General features: G+C 35.6%; 1 protein-coding gene across 1 annotated transcript in view; it reads right to left on the bottom strand.

Moving 5' to 3' along the window:
* The window catches only part of LOC127979487 (trafficking protein particle complex subunit 9-like), a 62771-nt gene that overhangs the window by 1748 nt on the left and 35739 nt on the right, over positions 1–25284 (bottom strand). The gene's annotated exons all lie outside the window — the stretch shown is intronic.

Raw genomic sequence — 25284 nt, 5'->3', positions numbered from 1 at the left:
ATATATATATATATATATATATATATATTTTTTTTTTTTTTTTTTTTTTTTTAAGAAATTAAAACTTTTATTCAACAAGTATGCATTAAACTGATTAAAAGTGACAGTAATTACCTTTATAATGTTACAAATGATTTCTGTTTTAAATACATAAATTCATTTGAACTTCCTAATTATCAAAAAATCCTGGGTACAAAAAATAAAATAAAATAAAAAAATCAGTTTTTACAAAAAGTATTAAGCAGCACATCTGTTTTCAATATTGATAAGAAGAAATGTTTTTGAATGATTTCTGAAGGATCATGTGACACTGAAGACGGAGTGATGCTGCTCAAAATTTAGCTTTGCATCAAAGGAATATATTACATGATATTAAAACATAATCAAATAGAAAACATTCATTTTTAAACTAATATATTTCATAATGTATGTCATTTTTTATCAAACTATTATTATTAATTATTATAATTTCAAAACCTTATTGAACTGTATGGTATTGTAATTCAGACTATTTTTAACATTTTTGCAGCTCATCGACTTGAGTCCACATTCACTATTACAGTAAGAAAAGAAAAGATGTCCTTTGATTTCCGCCTAAGAGAAAAAAGTAAATGCTGACAAATCTTTGATGAACAAACCCTTTACAATTAAACAAAACCCACATAAAACAGGTTTTGTGCTACTGATAGTGAAGAAAGCTGTTCTCAGCTGTCTCTATCTATCCCGATGAGGAGTTTTCTGTGTCTCTTCAAGCGCCGGAGGCAGAGCTGTCACACGAGCCCCGTCCCCGGAGAGCGGCATGCTGGGAGATGCGGTCCCTGTGGGCTACTGTCAATGACACAGAGACAGCCAGCCTGCACCGCAGGACTACAGCAGCTCAATAATCTCTCACTGACAGGACAGCTGTAGATGTCTTGGCTCGTACGGCTGTCTGTTTTGGTAAAGATGATTTAACAGTCGTTATCAAAAACCGAGAAGGCAAATGTCAAGCTTTTTTTAATAAACCGAGCCAAATGTTTTGCTTTGCATGCTCCCTCGCTCCTGACGTAAAACTTGGTGAAATAAAGTTTTTCACTCTGCAAACCGAAAATGTTATTTCAAGTCCCAAAATAGCATTTCACCAGAAACAGAAAGCGTTTTTTGGAACAGAACAATGCCACCGGCACCGACTAAACACAAGCTGTTTAATCAAGATCCGTTCCAACAAGTCCTGTTTCATTTAAAGCTCAGTCTTTAAATGCCACAAAACACATCGTCACTTAGCCGTCAAAATAATGTGATGTATGAAACAATATTAATATGAAAATAGGGCACAACTTTGAGTCGATTGAACTGGATTATGAAAAAAAAGGGTGTTTCATGGGTTGGTTATGTTAAATAAAGGTTTAGGTTTGTTTTGGAGTAGTACGATTTTTTATGTTTTTTTTTATTTATTTATTATTATCTTATCCTCATCAAGGCTTCATTTATTTGATTTAAAAAAAAAATACAGAATTTTTTTTTTTTTAACCTTTTATTCATTAAAGGATCCTGAAAAAGTATCACAGGTTCCAATAAAAATAAAAAATAAATTAATAATGATAATAAATAAACAGACAAACTGTTTCCAATATTCTGAAGGATGAGGACTGGAGTAATGATGTTGGAAATTCAGCGTTGAATCACAGAAATAAATTACATATATGATATAATGATATATTTATTATATTATAAATTATTATTATTTTGCGCACAATTTAATTCCATGTTTTGGTATTTTTGTATTAATTAAATTTATTTAAAGGAAAAAAAATATATTTTTTAAATCCAATAAATTCCTTACATAAAATAACTTTTAATATAATACATACATATATATATATATATACATATATATATATATATATATATATATATATATATATATATGTATATATATATATATATATATATATATATATATATATATATATATATATATATATATATATATTTTTTTTTTATTATTATTTTTTTTTTTTTTTTCAATGTTCTGTTTCACTGAAGTAAAATTGGTTAAGAATGACATTTTCATGTTGATTTTAAGAATGTCTTAAGCTTTGTTGTCTGTTCATCCACAGCAGCTTTAATAGGATACAAATTCTTCATTCAGAAAGTAAATCCACCAAAAATTATCCAACAGATGAATGATGTAGGAACATGAAGGATGCTCATTCAATCTTGTATTCTGAACACAAGTTCAGTGGTTGGTTGTTATTTCAGGAGTATTCAGAGACGATCTCTCTCTCTCTGCGTGTGTGTGTTCAGTTTGTAGACAATACGAGATAATTTAAGCTCATTTTCTCTTGATTCACTTTACAAATAATAGCCCTCCATTTCATCTTCAAACATTTATGCATGGCAGCATTTTAAAAATTAAAATTTTTCTTAATCAAAATCATTGGATTGTGCTCCCGTATTACTTGTGAAAGTCTACTGAGAATCAGAATTGACAGAAATGTAAAATTACAAAAACAATCAATGATTACATTTCAGGGTGCATTATGTTAATGTTCATTGAGGTGAAAACTATGCTTAATTGTCATGAAAAGATTGGCATAAAATAGGACCAGTTTAATATTCGTAACACTCTTTCTTTTAATTTTATACTGAAATTTGATCTGGACTTTTCTTTGTCAAGACGACTGGCATCAGAAAGCACAGTTAGTGTAATGTCATATATCAGTGAGACTTACAGCACACACATGCCCACGGATAAAGCTGGATCTGTACGGAAACAAGACTCCGCAACATATGCATACACACACGGCTCTGGTGCGACACCTTACCAAGTGTTATATTTAGTACAGTATTATAAAGAGCTGTTGCTAGGGGATGTGAAAATGATAGGTAGATCAGCTGTAGACGGGTGGAGCTATTCCTCCAAAATGATGAACAGAACAAAGACAGGGAGAAAGAGGGCAATCAGACATGCAAATAAATGCAAACTCCATACAAAAAACTGCCCGACTCGGCAGAGCCACATGCGCAGACTGATTCCTGGAGTTTGCAGGGGTTCTGTGTATTACACGAGTCTGAGCTGCTGCTTAAGACTCACGTGCACCCAAAGGACATCAAAACAATTCAACCTAAACAGACAACATTTCTCTATGACAAAAAGTTAGACGACAAATTCATACTTTCCACTAGGAAAGCTCGCAAACAATAGCTGTGGCCATTTGAGGTGGTTAACATTTCAACAGCAGGCCACTTTGCATCAGTACTAGATGGTATATTCATATCAATATCTATTATATATAATTGTTATTATTAATAATATAAGTAGACATTCTTAAAATCATCACATAGTTTGCACTCTAAAACTGCACACATCCTCTGGTACATGATTACATTTAAGCATTTGGCAGATGCTGATTTTATCCAAAGCAACTTACAGTGCATTCAGGCTATAATTTTGTTATTTTTTTATTTTTTTATTAGTATGTGTGCTCCCTGGGAATTGAACCCACAACATTTTGCGCTGCTAACGCAATACTCTACCACTGAGCCGCAGGATGTGCATGTAAATGGTTTCAAACAAACTCTTACTAACCAGATCAGAAGGGTTTCTACCGAGAGGTTTGGATAAACTCTGTTCCTAAGCTTTCTTAGATTCTAGAACATAAATGTCAGCGATCTATTAACAGCCCTCCTGTAAATGTTTAACCATGTGGTCATTTAGATGAATTATTAAGCGGGTTATACTAAGAGTTATACTAAGGTGGAGCGCTGTCATGTAACAGCATAAATTTTACTTGGAAATCTATATAAAAGCACAGAAACAGCAGGGGCGACCTCAGCAAGAGTTTATCTTCTCATCTCATTTCCTCCACATTAGCGCTGACTCTCGGCTGGCAGACATGAAGGTGTCTGGTGCTTTCAGGCCACTACAATCACACTAGAGCCGTACCTGCTCGAGGGTTTTATTCCACAAGGCTAAAGGAAACATCCGTCTTGTCTTCTTCAAGATCAGGGCACATGTTCTCAAGTGCACTACTCAACGCTGAAAGAAACACTAGAGGGAATCAGGTCTGAGCGACACAAAAGACCCTTTTCAATCTGCTCGTTCTGAATTGCAAAGCTATAGACAAGAGCAATGTCCTTCAAACGCAGTTCAGGCTGGTCGACGCGCCGCTATTAATCAGCGTTGAAAGAACGAGGGATATCTCTCACTGTCACGGCTGAATCATCGAGCACCTAAAAATGTGTGGTAGACTCTGAATGGTTATATAAGATCAATTAATTACAACGCTTCAAAGTGGCACTCAGACTTCAGATCCCTCCCTCAGATTCTTTTTCTTCGTCTTCACAAAATTCTCCAATTAATTCAGCTCCGACTGCTTAACAGATGTCTGTAGCACTTAAATTTGACATTAAAGTTTGAAAATCCCCACTGAATTACCGTAATTATGAGTTTCAACTTGTAAAAATAGCTCTTATCGGAGTCTGAGGATGTGAACAGGTCAGAATAAAATCTCTCAGTTGCCACTTTTTTTTAATGCAGGTCACTTCGACATTCAGAAATCTTGCCATCACTGATGATGTAATAGTAATATTTGTAAAAGAATTGAGAAAAAAAAAAAAAAAACAGTCAGTACAACACTTGTGCTCAGCCACAACTGATCTTTTCTTTCATGCATTTACATGCAACCTGAATTGTTATTGCTTTTTTTCTTTTATGTGTGCATATGAACACTGAATTTAATTTATCTCTACATTATTTTTTGCAAATCTACTTTTAAAGTGCATGCACCAGTGCATTGAATAGTGATTCCATTTTCCTCCATGCACATATTCACGCTGAATTCCACGTATCCACATGTGATGAAATGAGAAATGTGTGTTCAATGTGAATAAATGTGTATATACACACACACACACACACATATACTGTATATCCATCAACACTTACTAAAAAAAGACTAAGCTTAAATGACTAAAATATAAAATTTATATAAAAAAAAAAATTATGAAGCAGCATGATACTATACAAGACATCCACACAAATATCAAGCCTTACATCCGATCAAGCAGAACCATTTGTTCAATCTTTTATTTTTCTGTCACATTGACACTGGCTATGAAATAAAGAGACTGACACCAAACCTGGCTGTGAGCCTCCGGCTGGCGATGCCTCTTTCTCCAGAGAGAGTCTGATCAAATCAGAACTTCCTGTTCTGGACCACACTGAATTCATCTCAAGAACAGAATCACTCCTGTTCATTTCCAGCTTTAATTATTCTTCTATGGCAGAATTCCTCTGCTGGATCCATCCTGCCACATTCTTCCCTCGGCTCTGGCCAGATATGCCTGGATATTCACAATCAACAAAGGTGACTAACAAATTCATAGAGGCAGCAAATGCCTCCCTGCATCAAATGATAAAGAAGCCCTAGGCTCAAACTTTTGCAAACAAACAATTCAAAGGTTCACTGAGCAGAACAATACAAAGAATCGAACACAAACATATTGCTTCAAACTACAACAATGGAAAATTCTTCAAGTATACAGTGGTGGCCAAAATTATTACAAATATCAGTTTACATTTCCAAACACTGATTTTGCCATTACACACACACACATATAAGATTATATTAGGATAAGTAATTAATTTAAATTTGCTATTTTATTGTTATCATTAAAATCAAATTAAATTACCAGAAAAGGCAGACTCCAACAGTACGAAGCTCATTGTGAGTGGTTATCGATGCTCAGCTAACCTGACGGACGCTGATCAATAACCAGCTATGCTTGAATCACAAACACAGGTTACAGTGTCAGTTTAGCTGTGAAAACACTGACCCGCAGATCAATGACGAAGGGAAAACGCCGTGAAACTGCTCTACAGTGCTGTCAAATGAGCAAAGCAGCACATAAAAAGAGAAAGGGAAGTCTGGATGTGAAATGTTCTCTGAAGGGAGGTCCGTGTCTACTGGAGATTTCATTTGGCCTTACGAATGATTCATCTAAACTCGATCCACTGCACTAAATTATTTGCTCATCGTCCTACTTTGCAGATTGAGGGATCTATGACACGCCACTGCAGATCTTTAGAGAGGGAATAAAGGACAGCGCAGGGTCCAAGCAGCACATAACCCATTCTATTTGGGCAAAAAAATTAATAAATTAATAAATTAACAAATAAATTTAAATAAATAAATAGATGTTGTTAAATGTTAGGCCATTTTCTGTGCCATGTTGGATCTGTCAAATGCATAAAAAAATTAATGTCAATAAATATAACACAGGCTTGATCCAATTTCTAGTGATTGCACTTAACCCATACAGGCGAAATCCACCACTTGGGCAGATATTAAATCAGCACTAGCCAAAGATGAATTGCCACTTACTGCTTGCCTGTTGCCAACATGAGAGGCTTCTGCTTGGTCCTACAGTTGCCATTTGACGTGGTCATTTAAAAATGTCATTGTGACAAAGCAAAATTGCACGCTTAAAATGACTATTGCCTAAATTAAAGACCTGTAGTTTGTCTGTGTTGTTCTGAAATGGACTAAATTGTCACATTTTCTTCTTTGTTCATTCACTTTTTTAGAAGCCACAGTATTTCAAAATAGACCAAAATTTAGTTGAAAGCAGCATTTCTAAACTTCAAAATAGAAAATGTTTATGCAAGCTTTCACTGGCTTTCTTTTTGTTTCATCGACATAACTGAGTGTGAAAACAGGTTGCATCTGGAAAACTACAGTCCTTAAAAGGCATTTTTGTGTAATTTTCTTATGTTAATCACTTGAAGTTTTAAAATCTTGGGTGGATGCATGTAAAATGCTGCAATATATGCCTACACAAATCAAACACACCAGTCTCTGAATTAATTTCTAAAAATTGGGTGACTTCTTTAAAAGTGTTTGGAGATGAAATATTTTGGAGTGTAGTTTACTACTCTTAGAGAACAGCACGGTGTCTTCTTAACTTCTCTAAAGCTTTAGGTAACTGTTTGCACAGATTATTGTTATTAAATGTAGGAATCAGGCTATAATGAGTGTGCTGTCAGTGTGTGTAGCAGCAGACTGCAGTAGTACTGCGTTTGCGTTCTGTACACCGACGTGTTGGAGGACAGAACCACAGAAGTGATATTTAATAACAGACTCGTAAATGTTGCAGTGTTTTTCTTTCAGTGTAACTTTCTCCTTTTGCTGTGGGGTTAAATGAGATCAGATGCACCTAGATAGCATAGAATTAAGTTTGAAATCCAACATGGATGGGACAACTGTGTTAAGATCTCTACAGTGGACTTGCATAGTGAATGTCAGGACATCCGTTAGTAGGGATGCAAAATTGCATAACTTAAAAATGCATAAAACTGCAAAATGTAAAAGATGCATAGAAATGCATTCCAGTGCATTATTTTGACAAAGAAACTCAATGCACCAATTATGGTTTACGGATCAATTAATAATTATTGCATTGCATATTCATTTTTTTTTATAGCTGCTGACTTATTTTCAGCTAAAAAACCAAGTCCACATGTCAAAAATACATCCAGTTACATTTGTGTTTTCAGAACGTTTTTAAAAAGAATGGTTATCTTTTTAACATTATGATGATCGCTTGATTTATTCCTTATTTGTTGAGGCACTTTGGATAAAAGCATCTGCTAATTTAATAAACATAATATGTCAGTATTTAATCAAAATGTCATATTTCATTAATCAAATTGTATGCATGATGATGCATGACTTTCAGTAAAGAATAATACTGAATCATTATTTGAGCAACTATTTATAGTGGCACAAGATTCTTGTGAAAGGTTTTAAAAGAGGGTAATGCTTACATGCAAATGCATTGACATAAACATATCTAAAATATTTTTATATTGCAGTGATACAGAATGATGCATTAAAGAACACTTATTGCACACACAACATTTATAAAGCATGACTGTGAAGATTATGAATATTAAAACTAAAAAACACCAAATAATTAAAGAGTGATTACCATCACATGGCAACTGGTGACTGGTTTAAAAAACATGCCACAAGACATAAGGGTCCATAAGCACCAGTCAAACAACTAGTATTAATATGACTAGAAATGTTTACATTGATTTTGTTATGACTGGGAAGCTACTTTGAAACAATCTGTATCGTATAATGGTGACTAGTATTAATTGGTAAGATAGATCTGCTGGGAACAAACAGAAAGGCTGACTGGATCTGGCACAAGGACAGAAGTCTTCAACAGAACAAGATGCAGCCTACACCAATCAGGCCAATCAATGATCTGCCATTTGAACGGAGCTCAATTGGATCTAGGTGCTGAGAGCTGGGTCTCCATCGGGAGCTCTAGCACACAAAGGCTTCTGCTCATAATCCTGTTTGCCGGTAAAGAATTGATTAAGCATTTGATGTAGGTGGATGCAGGTATGACGGCAGCATCGACCACTAACGCAGACTTGGATACCCGCTCAATTACGCCAACACCTACGGCTGTAAATGTATGCACAACAACGCAGGGCCACAACTCCCGAAAAATGCCGATATCCAATATCCACACTGAGAAAATGTAAAGTGTATGTTAAATCGGTTTTGAAGGAGGAAATAAACACAAAGCAAACATGGGAAATTGGTCGACAAGCTTTTAAATCTTGGCTGAATCCATCTTAAAGTGAGACAAAAAAAAAATGTTTCAGAGAACAAAACATCTCTTTAATGAGAACCATAAAAAACAACAAAAACATTTTATCCACCAGGATCAGAGGGCAACGGCTACCTGACCAGACTTCTTAATCTGGGGTAAGATCACCACTTTTGTTACTTGGCTTGGCCGAGGGTTTCTAAATGCTGCGCCAACCAGCTATTACAGGGCAAATCCTTCTTTATCAGGCACTAATTAGCAGTTTCAATTCCGCAGCATGTTTTACACAACCTAGGATCAGAGCAGAGTCAAACCTCTGCTGGCAAAACCTTTAAAACGACCCCACACGCACACAAACACAATCAGCAGTAACGCCGACTGTCTTTCCGAGTGGCCTTCCCTGATTATCCGCTAGGGATTATAATTTGATTTGATTCCCGACTTGACCTGCTGTGGAGTTTAAATTCAACTGGATAAGTATAGGTTAAGAAGAGTGGGGGCGAAGACTTTCATGATTGAAATCATTTCACATATCAGCAAGTCTCATCTCTGCGGTTAGCAACCCCATCACACACAACTAAAATATACAAAAATACATGGTAAATCAGACATGAATGACATACACAGAAAATAATACTTTTATATAACAGAAAAATTGATAATTTATCAAAACTGCTTGTCCTTTGTATGGTATAATGTATACGATTAAATAAAAATACACTTAAAAAACTATACAATAATGAAATCGACTAAAAATACTGATTTAATTAATTATGTATAGGGTTCAATGGATTTTGTTTGACAATAAATCATTCAAGTTGTTTATTTTGTTTAAAAATCTTACAAATGTTTATGGTGGCAAGGGGAGGTATTACATAAGGTATTGATACAAATACTTTATCTAAAATAATGTTTTTTTTTTTAATAATGTCTATGTTAATACTAGTTCAAAACAATCACTTTGTTGAAATTTTCTGCTCATTTGGAAAAAAAATAAAAACATTTTGTTCAGTAAAATTAATTATATTAATTATATAGGGGAAGTCGTGGCCTAATGGTTGGAGGGTTGGACTCCCAATCGAAGGGTTGTGAGTTCTAGTCTCGGGCCGGCAGGAATTGTGGGTGGGGGGAGTGCATGTACAGCTCTCTCTCCACCTTCAATACCACGACTTAGGTGCCCTTGAGCAAGGCATCGAACCCCCAACTGCTCCCCGGGCGCCGCAGCATAAATGGCTGCCCACTGCTCTGGGTGTGTGCTCACAGTGTGTGTGTGTGTGTGTGTTCACTGCTCTGTGTGTGTGCATTTCGGATGGGTTAAATGCAGAGCACAAATTCTGAGTATGGGTCACCATACTTGGCTGAATGTCACTTCACCTTCGTTCAGCTTCGTTTCCTCTCTGGAAAAGCATTCTGTCTTTGTGCTAGCAAATTCCGCTGAAAGCAAATCAGCCATGGTGCAAGCGCAACTGGCTTTTAAAGGGAATGGGAGATAAAACTCTGACTGGTTTATTGCATGTTTTGCCCAAAACACACTCATTACTTATTAAGAGAATACGGACAACTCTTTTAGACCATGCGCCAGGAACGCAGACTGTTTTCCCCATCGTTAAACTACTAGGACCCACCCTAAGTGCACCTGCACCATACGCTTTAGACCTACAGTAATTGTGTTTATATTGTTAAAATAGGACCCAAAGATAAAATAGGGCTCATTCGTCACTCGATCTTTTGATATATATATATATATATATATATATATATATATATATATATATATATATATATATATATATATATATATATATATATATATATATATATATATATATGTGTGTGTATATAACTTGACACTACACATAAAGTTTCTTTATAATATTAAATAAACTCTCATGATAATAGCCTTCGAGTATACCATGAGTTTATTAACAAGGACACCTTTAGCTAACGCTGTTGGAGATCCTGAAGTTAACAGACTGTAACCATTCCATTAAGAAAATACCAAACCACAAACCTCTGAAAGGGCATGTACTGCCTTCCAAACCCCCTCGAGGAGCTTCATACAGACAGCTGTGAACTTCTATAAAAGCTTAGAGCCGTGCACAGTATACTACACTTTCACATGCAAAACAAACCCAATGACTCCGTATGAATGACCAAACGATACAAAAGACCATTCAAACCAGTCATAAAATGCTTTGAATCATTCAAGCTGCGAGCCGCTCATAGCCGGCCTGTAAATATTTGTTAGTTCAGTAAAAGACGGACACTAATTGGCCTAAAGGGGTACGAGGGACGGCGGCAGGCGTTTCTGTAACAACACAAGCTGAGTGAATGGAAAGACAAACACAGACGCACAAAACGACTGCTCTTATCAGTCAGATAGCATCTGTGAGGAAGACACGAGCTAGTGGGGAAAAATACTGTATTTGACTATTGTGGGAACAAACTAGTAAGCGTCCACAACATGTCGCTTTCATACTTGGAGAAGTTGTTTAACACACATTTATGCATACACGCACACTAAAGTATGTAATAATGGCACTGGGATGCGAAGCACACATCGGAAGGTAAAGAGGACGCCACTTTTTTCCAACGATGCAAAAGGTGGTGGAAATAAACAGTAGTGCTTCATTTTAAATCGCAAAAACAATCAACTTAAAATTACTTTAGAAAATCTCCATCGCGGGACACGCTCTCCTCCAGAGTTCTCCTCAAACTTGCCATTGTCTTAGCCTAATAATGTAAATGAGACATTGTATGTGCTATTCTGAACACTTAATGTGCAGGGGAAAAAAAGCTACAGGACCCATGAATAAACAACACACACAGATGCAAACACAACCCATTTAAACAACCTAATCACTTTTGTCCTGGTCACCATCACTGTGTGCGGGTGCTTTAATGAGTTTGCACTGATTACACAGTTAGAGAAAGATAGGATCGAGATGTACGGGAATGCAAGCGCTTCTCGAAATGTGTCAGAACGTAATAAAATCACGTAAAACTACTACATTCTGCTCATTGGGGGATGTACAACAATTGTTGGGTTTACTAATGTCTGTGAGGTTGATGGCACTGAGTCTGAATCATTCTCAAGAGTTTTGTTTGAGACACTTAGCAAGCTGCAAGAAAACAAGATTTTACATTAAAAAGCAAACTGGGGATGGTTAGATCTCTTCCAATAAAAGTGGCGGTTTAATAAACTAAAAATGTTTATACAACTTATATTATCTCCCAGTTTCTGCCTGAAAATTTTTCAAATGACCTGAAAACAAAATTATTAAATTTTAATAATTTCCTGAATTTAAATTACTTACTTAAAATAACCAGAAAGCTATATATCTATCTGTAAATTAAAATTGCTAAATTCTTCGAAAGCATACAAGTTAAAATATTTTTATAATATACTAAATTAAAGCCTACACATTACAATCTACAATTTTCTTAACAAAAAGGAAAAATTACTTAAAAACTCAAAACAACTACCCGATAAAACAAAGAATAAAAATTACACTTTTTTTTTTTTTTTTTTTTTTTACAAATAAAACCCACATTAAAATCAACCAATTATTTGAAAACACTTGAAAACAAATTTTGTGGAAAATTCTGAAAATGTATTATAATCTATTATTTGTCTCAAAAAACAAAAAATAATCCTTCTAATTGCATGAAAAAACTAAAAATAAAATAATAATGCAAAGAAAAAAAAACTTTAAATCTTACACATTACAATCTACAAATTGTTTGAGAAACATAAAAATGAAAACCTAGAAATTACACAAAAAGGCCAATATACCATGTGAAAATAAAGGAATTGTGATATTGACATGACGCTTGGTTTTTTCCCCTCAATGGAAAGTACAAAGTTTTAGACTTTCTGTGGGTGACGAACATGGTGAAGCAAAAGTTGAACTGAGTGAAGCTGTCAGGATTGGAAATGTAATGAGGACACACGCACAGACAGTTTTTCTGCCACCCAAACAGAGACTCCGTCCAGAAAATTTACTCAAAATAAACAATAAAAGCAGCTCATTCAGAAGTCAGTTTGAGTTTATTAACATATGACCACCCATATTTGAATATTCACCAATTTGACCCACCCCACTGCTGGGGGGGAAATGCAATAATAATAATAATAATAAAGTAAAATAAAAAGACAGCTAGGGAGAAATTCAAGATATAATACAAAACTAATTAAATACATGCTAAAAAATATGAAAGTCTAAAATGAAATAAGATAAATTCTAAAATAAGAAAGAGAAAATGCATAACAAAAAATCAAAAAAATTAAATACAATAAAAACTGAACATGCTAAAATAAAATAAAAATGTAAAGCAAACATACTTAAAATAAAATTATAAACCTATGCCACTGAGGTCCTAAACAGAGGTGCTACAAAACCCATTTAATAGGTTCATATAAATAACCAAACGCTTCTGACATGATACGAACTGTAGCATCAGTTTACGAGCAGTAGAGAATGACAAATCATAAAATTATGCTATCGTTCCGACAAGTTAAAAATATAAAGTCCCTTAATGGTTTCGCTGTCCTTGGATGTTAAAAGTCAAAACAACAACAGCATTATCCATCAAATGCTGCTGTCTCAGAGCGCACCTCATGTTACCACAGAGAGCTAGAGCAAAATACAGCCAAACAATCAGCTCGTTCCCACCAGGATGCGTCCTTCACAACACAGGGTTATAGATCTAGAAAACAACCGAGGAACTGCAGATCATAATCAATAAATTCTGCTTATGAAGCTTAAGGAATGAACAAAAAAGGACAATATTCGAAGAATCTGAAAATGACAAACACACCAAAAAGTATCATAAAATCTGTCTCTATGACCCACACTGTAAAATACAAATATATAGACACTCTCACACACTTGTTTATTTCCTTCATTATATGGTATGAGTCATAAGCGAGGCACAGGATGCACTGATTGCAGGTCTGGATTTGTCTTTAATTGCAGGTCTCTTCTCAACAGCACATGAATCCACTTTATTTGAAATGCTATGGGTTTTACAGCTAGAAAGCGAATGCCCTTTGCTATCCTTACATTTACGTGCATACAGGAAAACATGCCTTATATAACTGGAGGCAAATGTAAGTATACATATTTCATGTTAGCTATCCCATTAAATATGTGCATTAAAAAAAACCTTATTGCATAAGTGTTACACTTTCTAACACATTTTTGTCTTATATACTGAATACTACTTTTGTTTTATTTACAAAAAAAAAAAATAATAATAATCCTAGTAATAATACTAATAATTGATTAAACAAACAAACCGACCAATGGGAAGTTTGAAAGTTGAGAAAAATAATTTAATGTTCAGCACTAAATTCACATATCATCCTACTATATATATATTTTTTTTTACTCACAAAAAAAAATAAAATAAAAATAAAATAAAATAAAATCAGAATTAAATGGGTTGCATATAGACAGTATGCTGCTCTCCATACACATACAAAGCACACACTTACACACATGCACACCATTTTTATCATGTCAAGCCATCAGAGTCGATGACCTAGTGTGTCCAATCATGGTCCATTCATTAACACTACACATCCGATCATGTATCTAATCAACCTCCCAATCACAGCTTTACTGCCACAAGACAGCCACTGATGGCCACAATTATCAGCGCTTACTAACTCATTTGGCCTCAGCCTGGAATGAACGACGCTAGACGTCGATAAACTGTAGGTGGATCTGAGCTGATCACTGTCAACAATTAATCAAAGAAGCTAATGGAAACATTCTTCATTAGAAGAGCTGCATATGGTTAGATACTGTACTTGGAAAACCACCGCATGGATCCAGCATGTCATTTAAAGGAAAGTGAAATGACTTTAACCACACAAGTGGCTTTGGGTTTACAACTTTTAAATAACGTTGTCAAGATTCATTTATAATTTCCAAGTTAAAGAGCAGAGTAAAAGTGAACACAAATGAGTACCCTAAGGCCCCAAGTTACACACTTTTTATACAATTAATAATTCAGACTATAAAATTTGATTGGACGAGCCGTGCTGTAGAAAATCCTGAACGACTATTAATAACTGCCTAATAATAACTTGGCTGCATTGAAGAAGAAAGCTCAAGCCATCCCCTGTGGGAAAGCACAAACAGATCAAGTCAAACAGCTAATGAGAGGTGAAACTCATTTGGGCGCCTATCAGAATGAATATCAGAGGCTCTAACATTTTCAGGATTTTAGCAGGAGCACACTGGCACAACAAGTAACGTCAAGTCCTGAAGAACGCATCTTAATTTCTAATCCATGTGTTGTTGAGTTGTCCAAAACAGACATGATGTGAATCATCTCTTAGAGCAAAATGTGAGAAGCAATAAATATCAAAGCTTGTCAGTCAATATGTTTATTTGATGGGTTTTAGACCAATGGGATTTCATTGTGGGTGGAGCTACTCCGCAAAGTCTGATAAATAAATAAATAAACATCTGACAGCAGATCCAGTACTGAATTCAATTATTATTTTCTAAAAATGCACTTTATAAATAAATAAAAACTTTACAACATTGTATAAAATATTATTTTAAAATGCTACCCAACCTCCCTTTCTTAAAATTTTGTATGCTATGTATTTTTATGCATATTCTGCTGACAAAATAGAAACCAGGGACAGATCTGATGTTCTTTGAGTATGTGCTGAATTCAATGTAAAACTTATAAAAAAAAATAGTAGTAATAATAATAATAATTACTATTATTATTATTTAAAAATATAAAATAAAATGTAAACAAATTACTTAAATTTTCTTATTTGAAATTTTGTATGCTATATTTTTGTATGTATATTTTGCAAATTACATGGTTTATATATAACAAAATGTTCCTTCAAAAAACACTTCCTGTAGAATTGCAATTTAAGTTGCATAACAATACATACTACTTCAGATATTAGTTAAAATGTTTGGTTTTAAAATGTATATTTAGTATTTTAAATGGCTCAGTACCAGATTGAGTTCTCTTTTTTACTGATCTTGTTGCAGTGTATTTTGGGATTGCCTTGTCTGCAAATAATGCACTAAAAGAATATATTTTAGAAGACAGCATCACAATGCTGCTCATGCACCTGTTAAAAACCTTTTTTTGGTTACATTTTCTAAACGTACCATAAATTTAACTGCTGTCGAAAACTGACAGTAAGTGCAGTTATTATATGTGGAAACATACTGACGTAAAAGGGGAGGAAGATGAAATGACAAGACTACAAGAAAGCAAACAGCAGACAAAAAGGGATGAAAGCAGAGTACATCGAGTCCTTTCATTATACTGTCTCCAGACAGTTTAAGCTTCGCTTTTTGACCTTAATCAGTTTTGATTAAGTGAATTACATCACAACATTAAAGGTCTCTCTCTCTCTAATTGATCAGAGGCAGGAAGTTGCAGAGAAAGGGACAAAATACTGATGACAATGTCTGCGATGATTAAGAACATAAAAACGACACATCAAAGCCGAGAGGGCGAGGAGCACGTTTGATGCTGCTTCACAGTCTCAGAGGTGAATGCTTGCACTTTAAATACTTGGTTTAGACAAAAAGGAGGAGGTAAAAACAGAATACTAATGGGAAGAATCAAGCGGACAAATAGGTGTCTGTCTGATTTGCTAGATTTTCAGTTCAATGGGTACTACTACAATTTAGTTGCATAGGATTTCTTCTTTTTAACAGCTACAAACTTGTTCAGTGATTCATCCACTACTAGCCTGATCTCATTCCTAAAGTGAATTTGAAGTCAACATGAAATATATTCTTAATACACTTGTTCTTGGTCTTGTGAATGATTCATCGGTGCATGTTATTCTAAAGAAAACCAAATAGTGTTTGTCTAATCGTTAATCCAGATTGCATTACCTACGAAATGGGATTCAAGTTACAGCTGACGTGGTCATACTGAGGCCATTTCTATAATATACTATATTAAATTCAAGTTTCCTTCAGCTATACATCACGTTAGGGAACAAAAATGAGTTGAAAGCACTGTATTAAGGTGGTTGCACGTCTCTGTTCGCATTGGGGGGTGGGGCTTAAACTGTGCACTGGAGCTTAAGATACTTTGGTTTGTTGGATACCCAATTTTGTGCAGATCTGACAAACAGCATTGGTCAAGTTCGAAAAAAGTAGGTGGTAGAAATGTTTTTTTGTTTGTTTGTTTTTTTAGAATGAAAATCGTGTTGACGCCAATTTGACATTGACTTAATGTTGGATTTTGGTTACTCTACCTAAAAACAACAAATATCAACATCAGCTGACGTCAGTATTGGACATCACCTTGACATTAGACGTTAAATTGACATTGAGTTTTGGTCACCCAACAAAGCAACCAAAACGTAACTAAATATTAACGTCTTATGATGTTGTGTGCATGCTTGAAATTAACTGATGATTCAAAAGCAGAAAAAAACCCACCAAATTTAATACACAGCTTAACTGATATGCCTTCCACGTATCTACCATTTTTTGGAATGATCGGCCATTCAGATTTTTACATTGTAAGCTGAAGTTTGATTGGTTGCTGGTAATACACACCCTTAAAGGGTATAAGATACAAAGCAATACCCTTAATGGTATTAACTAACACACATTTTTTTGGGCATACTTGTGTCATCAATGAAAGGCAAGGTAAAATCAAACTTAGATTTGGATGTGGTTACTTCATGAAAACCACTTTGACACCAACCAAAAGACCCAGACTCATCAAGATCACACCAAAAGCTCTAGTGTACTTTGTGTTAAAACTGCTGGAAAGTAGCAGACGGCTGCTTAAATACTCAGCAGTGCAGAGCTCAGGAAATAGATTTGACATGATAGTGCAGTGAGTTCAGTTCCCAAGAGGAGTGTCTATGAGTGGAGTCACTTAACCCTGAGTCCCGGAGCGGGAAAGCTCCTGTCCAAAGCCCAGAAATTCATTTACTGGGGAGATGACCTCGCATAACACCTGATCCAACCAAAAATAGAGCCATTTCCATTTCCTTTCCTACAGAAATGGACCAAAATGCTACATTAACTAACTATGCTCCAAATTATTTACTTTCAGACAACCCTACGGGCCAGAGTAGTCAAATAGCAATTTTTTGATAGACCCATTATATTTCTATGGATATGATTTGCCTCGCAGACATTAACCAGAAAAAAATTATAAATTATATTATACTTTAAAGTTCCCAAAATAGAGCCTTATCTGTATTTAAACAGCCCCAGGAGCCTCCGGCCAGCTCATTTTCTTCCCAAACACTTCTCTCCTTGGAGAAATCATCACCTGTACAGTGGAGTGCTGCCTGCAGCCGGTGAAAAGCTTTCAGTCCACAGCACACAGGTCTGCGGCTAATGGCTGCCCTCATCATTACACACCCTGCCATATGATGAGGTGGGTATCGCCATGGTGACATATGCCAGGTGATGCAATGTGAAGCATCCATGAAAAAGTATGTTTATCAACCGACAGAACCAACCTTTCAACAGTACCTACAATAAACCAAAAAACAGCCTACTATCAGTCTATCCATCCATCTATCTGCATATACATTCATCTAACTGTCCTTTGTCTGTTGGCGCAGTGGATAAGACACATGCTTTTGGTGTGAGAGACCTGGGTTTGAATCCACTGTGAGACACCAATGTGTCCCTGAGCAAGACACTTAACCTCTAGTTGCTCCAGAGGTGTGTGACCTCTGACATATATAGCAATTGTAAGTCGTTTTGGATAAAAGCATCAGCTAAATGTAAATGTAATGTAAATGCATCCATTCATCTGTCTATCTATCCATTTTGTTCCTCTATCTGCCTTTCATCCGTGTAATTGCCTGTCTATCCATACGTGTGTCTTTTTATACATCTATTTGTCAGTCTATTTTGTCTATCTGTCTACTTTTACCTGACTATCTATCTATTTGTCTACATGTTTTTGTCTTTTGTATATTTGTCAATCTATTTGCCCATTTGTCTATCCATCTATCCATTGTTTATTTATGCACGTGTCTATCTATCAGACTGTCTAGTGTTTATTAATCTATTATCCATCTACCTATCCATTGTCTATCATCTTCCTGTCTATCCATCTACTTATCTACTTGCCCTTCATCTGTCTATACATATATCTATCCATTTGTCCATCTGTCTAACTGATCTATTTGTCTACCTGTCTATATATTCGTATATAAATCCATCTGTGTCTATTTATCTATCAGTCCATGTATCCATCTACCTGTCTACCAATCCCTCCATATCTCCATGTCAAGTGTTTAAGCATGGTGGCTTCACATCACTTCAGCTCTGCTTTATCAATGTTTCATTCAGTAGTACAGCATTTTACTGAGCCTTTCATAAACACAGCGCCAAACCACCAGACGTGACCTTTAGATGAATCGATTGGACTGATGGTAGTCTTAACAGCTGCTCAGTAATGGTACTAATTAATACAAATTATGCCTTTTGATGGAGATTAACAGATTTGCTCGGAGAGCGGACATCTGTGAGTGGAGAGACGTCAGAAGAGAGAAAACGCATGATTAAAAATCAAAAGAACTTAGACTGCAATTGTCACGTTTACAGAGGAAAGATCTGGACTGCAGAAATGAGCATTTTCTTCACCTCTCATCGTCTCCAGAACCCCTCCCGTCATGAATAATTCAGGTCTCGCACGCGACACGTGAGAGCAAGCGCTCCAGAAATAGCTCATGCGGCTAAAAAGAGAACAGAGGCTCCAAATTTAGTCCGCCTGTGTTCATTATTCACTGCACACGGCAGGAGTGAGCAAAGGACCGGGAATTATGGGATGCTTTTAGGTCAAAGTCGCAGAATCGCACTGCTCTTTAAGTGGTCCAGACAAGGGCTTCTCCAGGGACACTTATTTATTTAGAGAAAGAGAACGGGAAAATGAAAATGGGCATTGAAAAAAAAACTGGGCATTGCAATGGCAAACATCAGCACAGAACGGAAAAACAGCCCTGTTTGCTCTAACCCAGATAAACATGCAAATATGTTGATCAAAACAACACATAAACAAAGAGATTGGTGCACTTCAACAAAAAAAAAAAAATATCACAAATATATTGTCCCCATAAAAAAAACAGACACTAAACAAAGGTATTTGAAGAAATGGAGATGGATTCATCCAAAAGTCAACATGAAATGGTATTCGCAACCATTTGTCTAATATTAAATAAAAATGCTGGGCAAGACTTGATTTATCCATCAGGAATTATTTGGAGAAGATTACAAAGACATTGTTTTTCTCTACACAATAAAGTGCAACAATAATCATTCACAAAAATAACACATTCACGGTTTTGATTTCATGTTGCTTTTAAACATGTGAATATGCTGACTTCATTCCAGCAGAGATCTACTGACATAACTAGTCAACCGTAACCCTTATTTAGCACACCTGTGCTGTGCCAAATGAAATGAACTGCGCTTACAACCAGAATATAAAGCTGGAGCGCACGTCTCTGCGGCCCCATGACACCCGTGAGCCGCTCTCATCATCTAGAGCAGCAGGGGAAGAGAGAAAATTAATCACTGTCTTCACACGCAGCCTCAACTGGAACACAAAACTACCTGTCCTCAAAAAAACACTAACTGGAACAAAGAGCGCTGACTTACTTCTTCGAACATACAGTGTGCTTGGAAAATCACTTCATCACACAAACCAGTGTCTAATTCCACATACAATCAGGAAAACTTGTAATCTCCACTACAGTTTCCCCGTGGTATTATGTGGTTACAGCATGGCCAATACTAATAAATACTTCAGTTTCAGTCTGCTCTTCAAATACAGCTAGCATGTGACTTGAAAGTATTCATGCCCCTATCATGAAACATGAAGTAGCTATAGTTCATGAGTGATATGGATGAATTAAATGGAACTCTTTGTCGTTTTTAAAGCTCAATCACTTGTAATTCTATGGAAAAGTACCGAAACCAGTCTTTTCCTTTTGCGTTTTACAGAAGAAAGTAATACGTTTGTGTTATAAATGATGACAGGGTGAACTATTCCATTAAATAAAAAAGCTAATACATATTCACTCTGTATGACAGTCTAGCTAAAACACCAAAGCTAGAAAAGTGAACAATCAAATCAGTGAAAATCTGACACGTAAAGCACTGCAAACAAATGACTCATGAAATCAGCAAACCGCAAAACGGCTGCATCGCATTCTCTCACTATGTCCAGGTTTGGTTTATTTATCTGTTTGTCTAGGACTTCATTTCAGCTACAATTAATTGCGTGTCCCTTTAGCGAGTGAATCCAGCAGGTGAAGTGGTTTTGCTGCAGGCGTAAGACTACAGTAGTTTAACTGTGCCCACCATGAATAAACACACACACACCGTTTGTCTCTCATTACAGCTAATTGTGCCGCTTCTGTAAAGGGGTTTTAATTAGCCAAAACAACAACAGCAGAGAGATTATGGGGCCGTACAGATGTCCCCTTTCTCTGTGTGCCTCTAGGATGAAAGATCAGACTGAGAATAAACAGGAGGCCTTTTTGAGGACAGCTAATCTGTTTGTGTTACGATCTGTTCTGAAAGTCTTAGACTTGTTTAAGTGTGACCGTCCTTTTAAAAGACTCCGATAGCACTGTATAAAGACCTCACAACGCTTGTGAATAGATCTTAATAAAATCATTTCTAATATGAATTGTATGCAAATTTTGATCAAATAAATGCAGCCCTAATGAGCATAACAGACTTCTTTCAAAAATAAAAATTATTCCTCAGGTCTGTGCAATTGCACATATTGCAATAAACTTGGGATTTCACATCTTCATTATCTTAAAATCATTCTTTCCTCACTTTCTCTCTTCTCTGCAACTAGTGCGAGTGCGTGTTTATGTGTTAGATTAGTTTCTATTGTCCTAGATTTATCCAATAAAGTCTTATTGATATTGAAAGTAGAAGTATCTTGTGTTTCGTGCTTACAAGTTAATGTCTTAAACTACAGTGTTTTCACTACATTTTGGATTTTAATATCCATTGAAGAGTCGTTCAATGAATCGCTGGCCGATTCAGTCGATCAGCCATAAAACAATGATTTTGTCCAAATTCCCTATGAAATAAAAAATAATTCCCTTCGAGCTAAATTGCCCTGTTTCCCTTACAAGTGTATTAATCTACAGTACAGACATTTGTTTAGCATTACCACTAACAGGACATGGCATTTCCGACCGAGCTTGTGTGTCGATAAATTCCCAACACGGCAGCAGAAGTGCGTTTTTAATTAGCAAGGCTTTGCATAAGGGGCTTACGGTTGTTTCGTGGATTGTAGTTTTGTGATCACGTCAGGCCTTGTGATTATTTCTGCACAACGTTGAGACCTTGGCGTTATCTGCGTAAGAAGGGAAATTTTTAGCATGGCGGCACATAGTTAATTGGAGGGTCTTGTATGTTGAGGTGAGGCGACGCTACATAGGAAGGCATCATAGCTGGAGTGTGAGTCGAGCAAATGGAAAATACTTGTGGTGGTAATTAGACCCTCTGTAAAGGTCTCAGGGTATTTGAGGGCTCCTATATTGTGCTTTTGGTACACTGCTCGTTTGATTAAATTCTTTAAAGGAGAATCAATGCTATGAACATATTACTATAAGCATGTTTGCACACACGAGAGCATTTCACAGCGATATAGTACAAATAATTCATGCTAATCTACCAGTGGATGGGGAATTCAGACAGGGTTGGTTTGAAGTATTATGCTGGCTTCAAGTCTTCACTCAGCAAGTTAAGATTTCACCTAAAAATGAACGATCTGTCATCATTTACTCAACCTCGTGTCTTTACAAACTCTCATGAATTTCTTTCTTCTGTGGAACACAAAAGGAGAAATCTGTCTTTTCCATACAATTTCAATGAATCAAGACAGGAGCTTTCAAGCTTCAAAAAGGCTGCCAAAGCACCATTATAGTATCATAAAATTGGTCTATATGGGCTATATTCTGTCTTCTGAGCCATATGTTATGCTTTATGTGATAAACAGATCAAACGTTTAAACTGAAACTCTTCCCTTGCAGTGAACCTTTCCCTCTTTTAGCTCCCACTTCACATTCACATTCATTATAGAGAAACAGGATATTCTGCACATATTCTTCAAAAAGTCAAGCAGATTTTAAAATGCCATGAAATTGAGTAAATAATGATAGATTTTAAAATCAGGGTGAATAATTCCTTCAAAGAATATCCAATAGTGAAAAAATGTGCACATGCACACTGAAATGAATTTATATATATATATATATATATATATATATATATATATATATATATATATATATATATATATATATATATACAGTATTGTTCAAAATAATAGCAGTACAATGTGACTAACCAGAATAATCAAGGTTTTTAGTATATTTTTTATTGCTACGTGGCAAACAAGTTACCAGTAGGTTCAGTAGATTGTCAGAAAACAAACAAGACCCAGCATTCATGATATGCACGCTCTTAAGGCTGTGCAATTGGGCAATTAGTTGAAAGGGGTGTGTTCAAAAAAATAGCAGTGTCTACCTTTGACTGTACAAACTCAAAACTATTTTGTACAAACATTTTTTTTTTCTGGGATTTAGCAATCCTGTGAATCACTAAACTAATATTTAGTTGTATGACCACAGTTTTTTAAAACTGCTTGACATCTGTGTGGCATGGAGTCAACCAACTTGTGGCACCTCTCAGCTGTTATTCCACTCCATGATTCTTTAACAACATTCCACAATTCATTCACATTTCTTGGTTTTGCTTCAGAAACAGCATTTTTGATATCACCCCACAAGTTCTCAATTGGATTAAGGTCTGGAGATTGGGCTGGCCACTCCATAACATTAATTTTGTTGGTTTGGAACCAAGACTTTGCCCGTTTACTAGTGTGTTTTGGGTCATTGTCTTGTTGAAACAACCATTTCAAGGGCATGTCCTCTTCAGCATAGGGCAACATGACCTCTTCAAGTATTTTAACATATGCAAACTGATCCATGATCCCTGGTATGCGATAAATAGGCCCAACACCATAGTAGGAGAAACATGCCCATATCATGATGCTTGCACCTCCATGCTTCACTGTCTTCACTGTGTACTGTGGCTTGAATTCAGAGTTTGGGGGTCGTCTCACAAACTGCCTGTGGCCCTTGGACCCAAAAAGAACAATTTTACTCTCATCAGTCCACAAAATGTTCCTCCATTTCTCTTTAGGCCAGTTGATGTGTTCTTTGGCAAATTGTAACCTCTTCTGCACATACCTTTTTTTTAACAGAGGGACTTTGCGGGGGATTCTTGAAAATAGATTAGCTTCACACAGACGTCTTCTAACTGTCACAGTACTTACAGGTAACTCCAGACTGTCTTTGATCATCCTGGAGGTGATCATTGGCTGAGCCTTTGCCATTCTGGTTATTCTTCTATCCATTTTGATGGTTGTCTTCCGTTTTCTTCCACGACTCTCTGGTTTTGCTCTCCATTTTAAGGCATTGGAGATCATTTTAGCTGAACAGCCTATCATTTTTTGCACCTCTTTATAGGTTTTCCCCTCTCTAATCAACTTTTTAATCAAAGTACGCTGTTCTTCTGAACAATGTCTTGAACGACCCATTTTCCTCAGCTTTCAAATGCATGTTCAACAAGTGTTGGCTTCATCCTTAAATAGGGGCCACCTGATTCACACCTGTTTCTTCACAAAATTGATGACCTCAGTGATTGAATGCCACACTGCTATTTTTTTGAACACACCCCTTTCAACTAATTCAACTAATTGCCCAATTGCACAGCCTTAAGAGCGTGCATATCATGAATGCTGGGTCTCATTTGTTTTCTGAGAATCTACTGAACCTACTGGTAACTTGTTTGCCACGTAGCAATAAAAAAATATACGAAAAACCTTGATTATTCTGGTTAGTCACATTGTACTGCTATTATTTTGAACAATACTGTATATATATATATATATATATATATATATATATATAAATATAAATATATAAATAATCTAACATTCAAAAGTCCGGGGTTGGTAAGACTTTTTTTTTTTTCATTTTGAAAAAGTATATTGTGAAATATCATTTGAATTTAAAAGAACTGTTCTCTATTTTAATATATTGCAAAATGTAATTTATTCCGATGGTGCAAAGGTGAATTTTCAGCATCATTACTCCAGTCTAGAGTTTTGTTTATATATGCTGATTTTCTCCTCAGGAAATATTGCTTATTTCTATCAACATGGAGAACACAGTTGTGCTGCTTAATATTTTGAGAAAATTGGATACATCCTTTTCAGAAATCTTTTATGAATAGAACTGTTCAGAATTCAGAAAAAAATGAATTTATTTGAAATATACATTTTTTGATAACATATATTTACTGTCATTTTTTTCATATTTTAAAGGGGTCATATGATGCTTTTTTAAAATATTATTATTTCGTGCATTTGCTGTAACAGAATATGTTGAGATTCTTTAATGTTCAAAAAACACATTATTTTTCAAATACTGTACATTATTGGCCAATTGACCCAGTGTTCTGATTGGCCGAACACTGTAAGCACTCATCGAAAATGTTACACTCTGCATAATTGCGGAAAAAAAGAGAGCTTCTTCTTTCAAAATATAAGTAAATACAGTTAATAATGTTCTTATTTTTACCATCA

The sequence above is a fragment of the Carassius gibelio genome, chromosome B19, assembly GCF_023724105.1.
Source record: "Carassius gibelio isolate Cgi1373 ecotype wild population from Czech Republic chromosome B19, carGib1.2-hapl.c, whole genome shotgun sequence".
Taxonomy (NCBI): domain Eukaryota; kingdom Metazoa; phylum Chordata; class Actinopteri; order Cypriniformes; family Cyprinidae; genus Carassius; species Carassius gibelio.
Note: the sequence above shows the minus strand (reverse complement) of the source record. Positions and strands in the feature narration are given on the sequence as shown.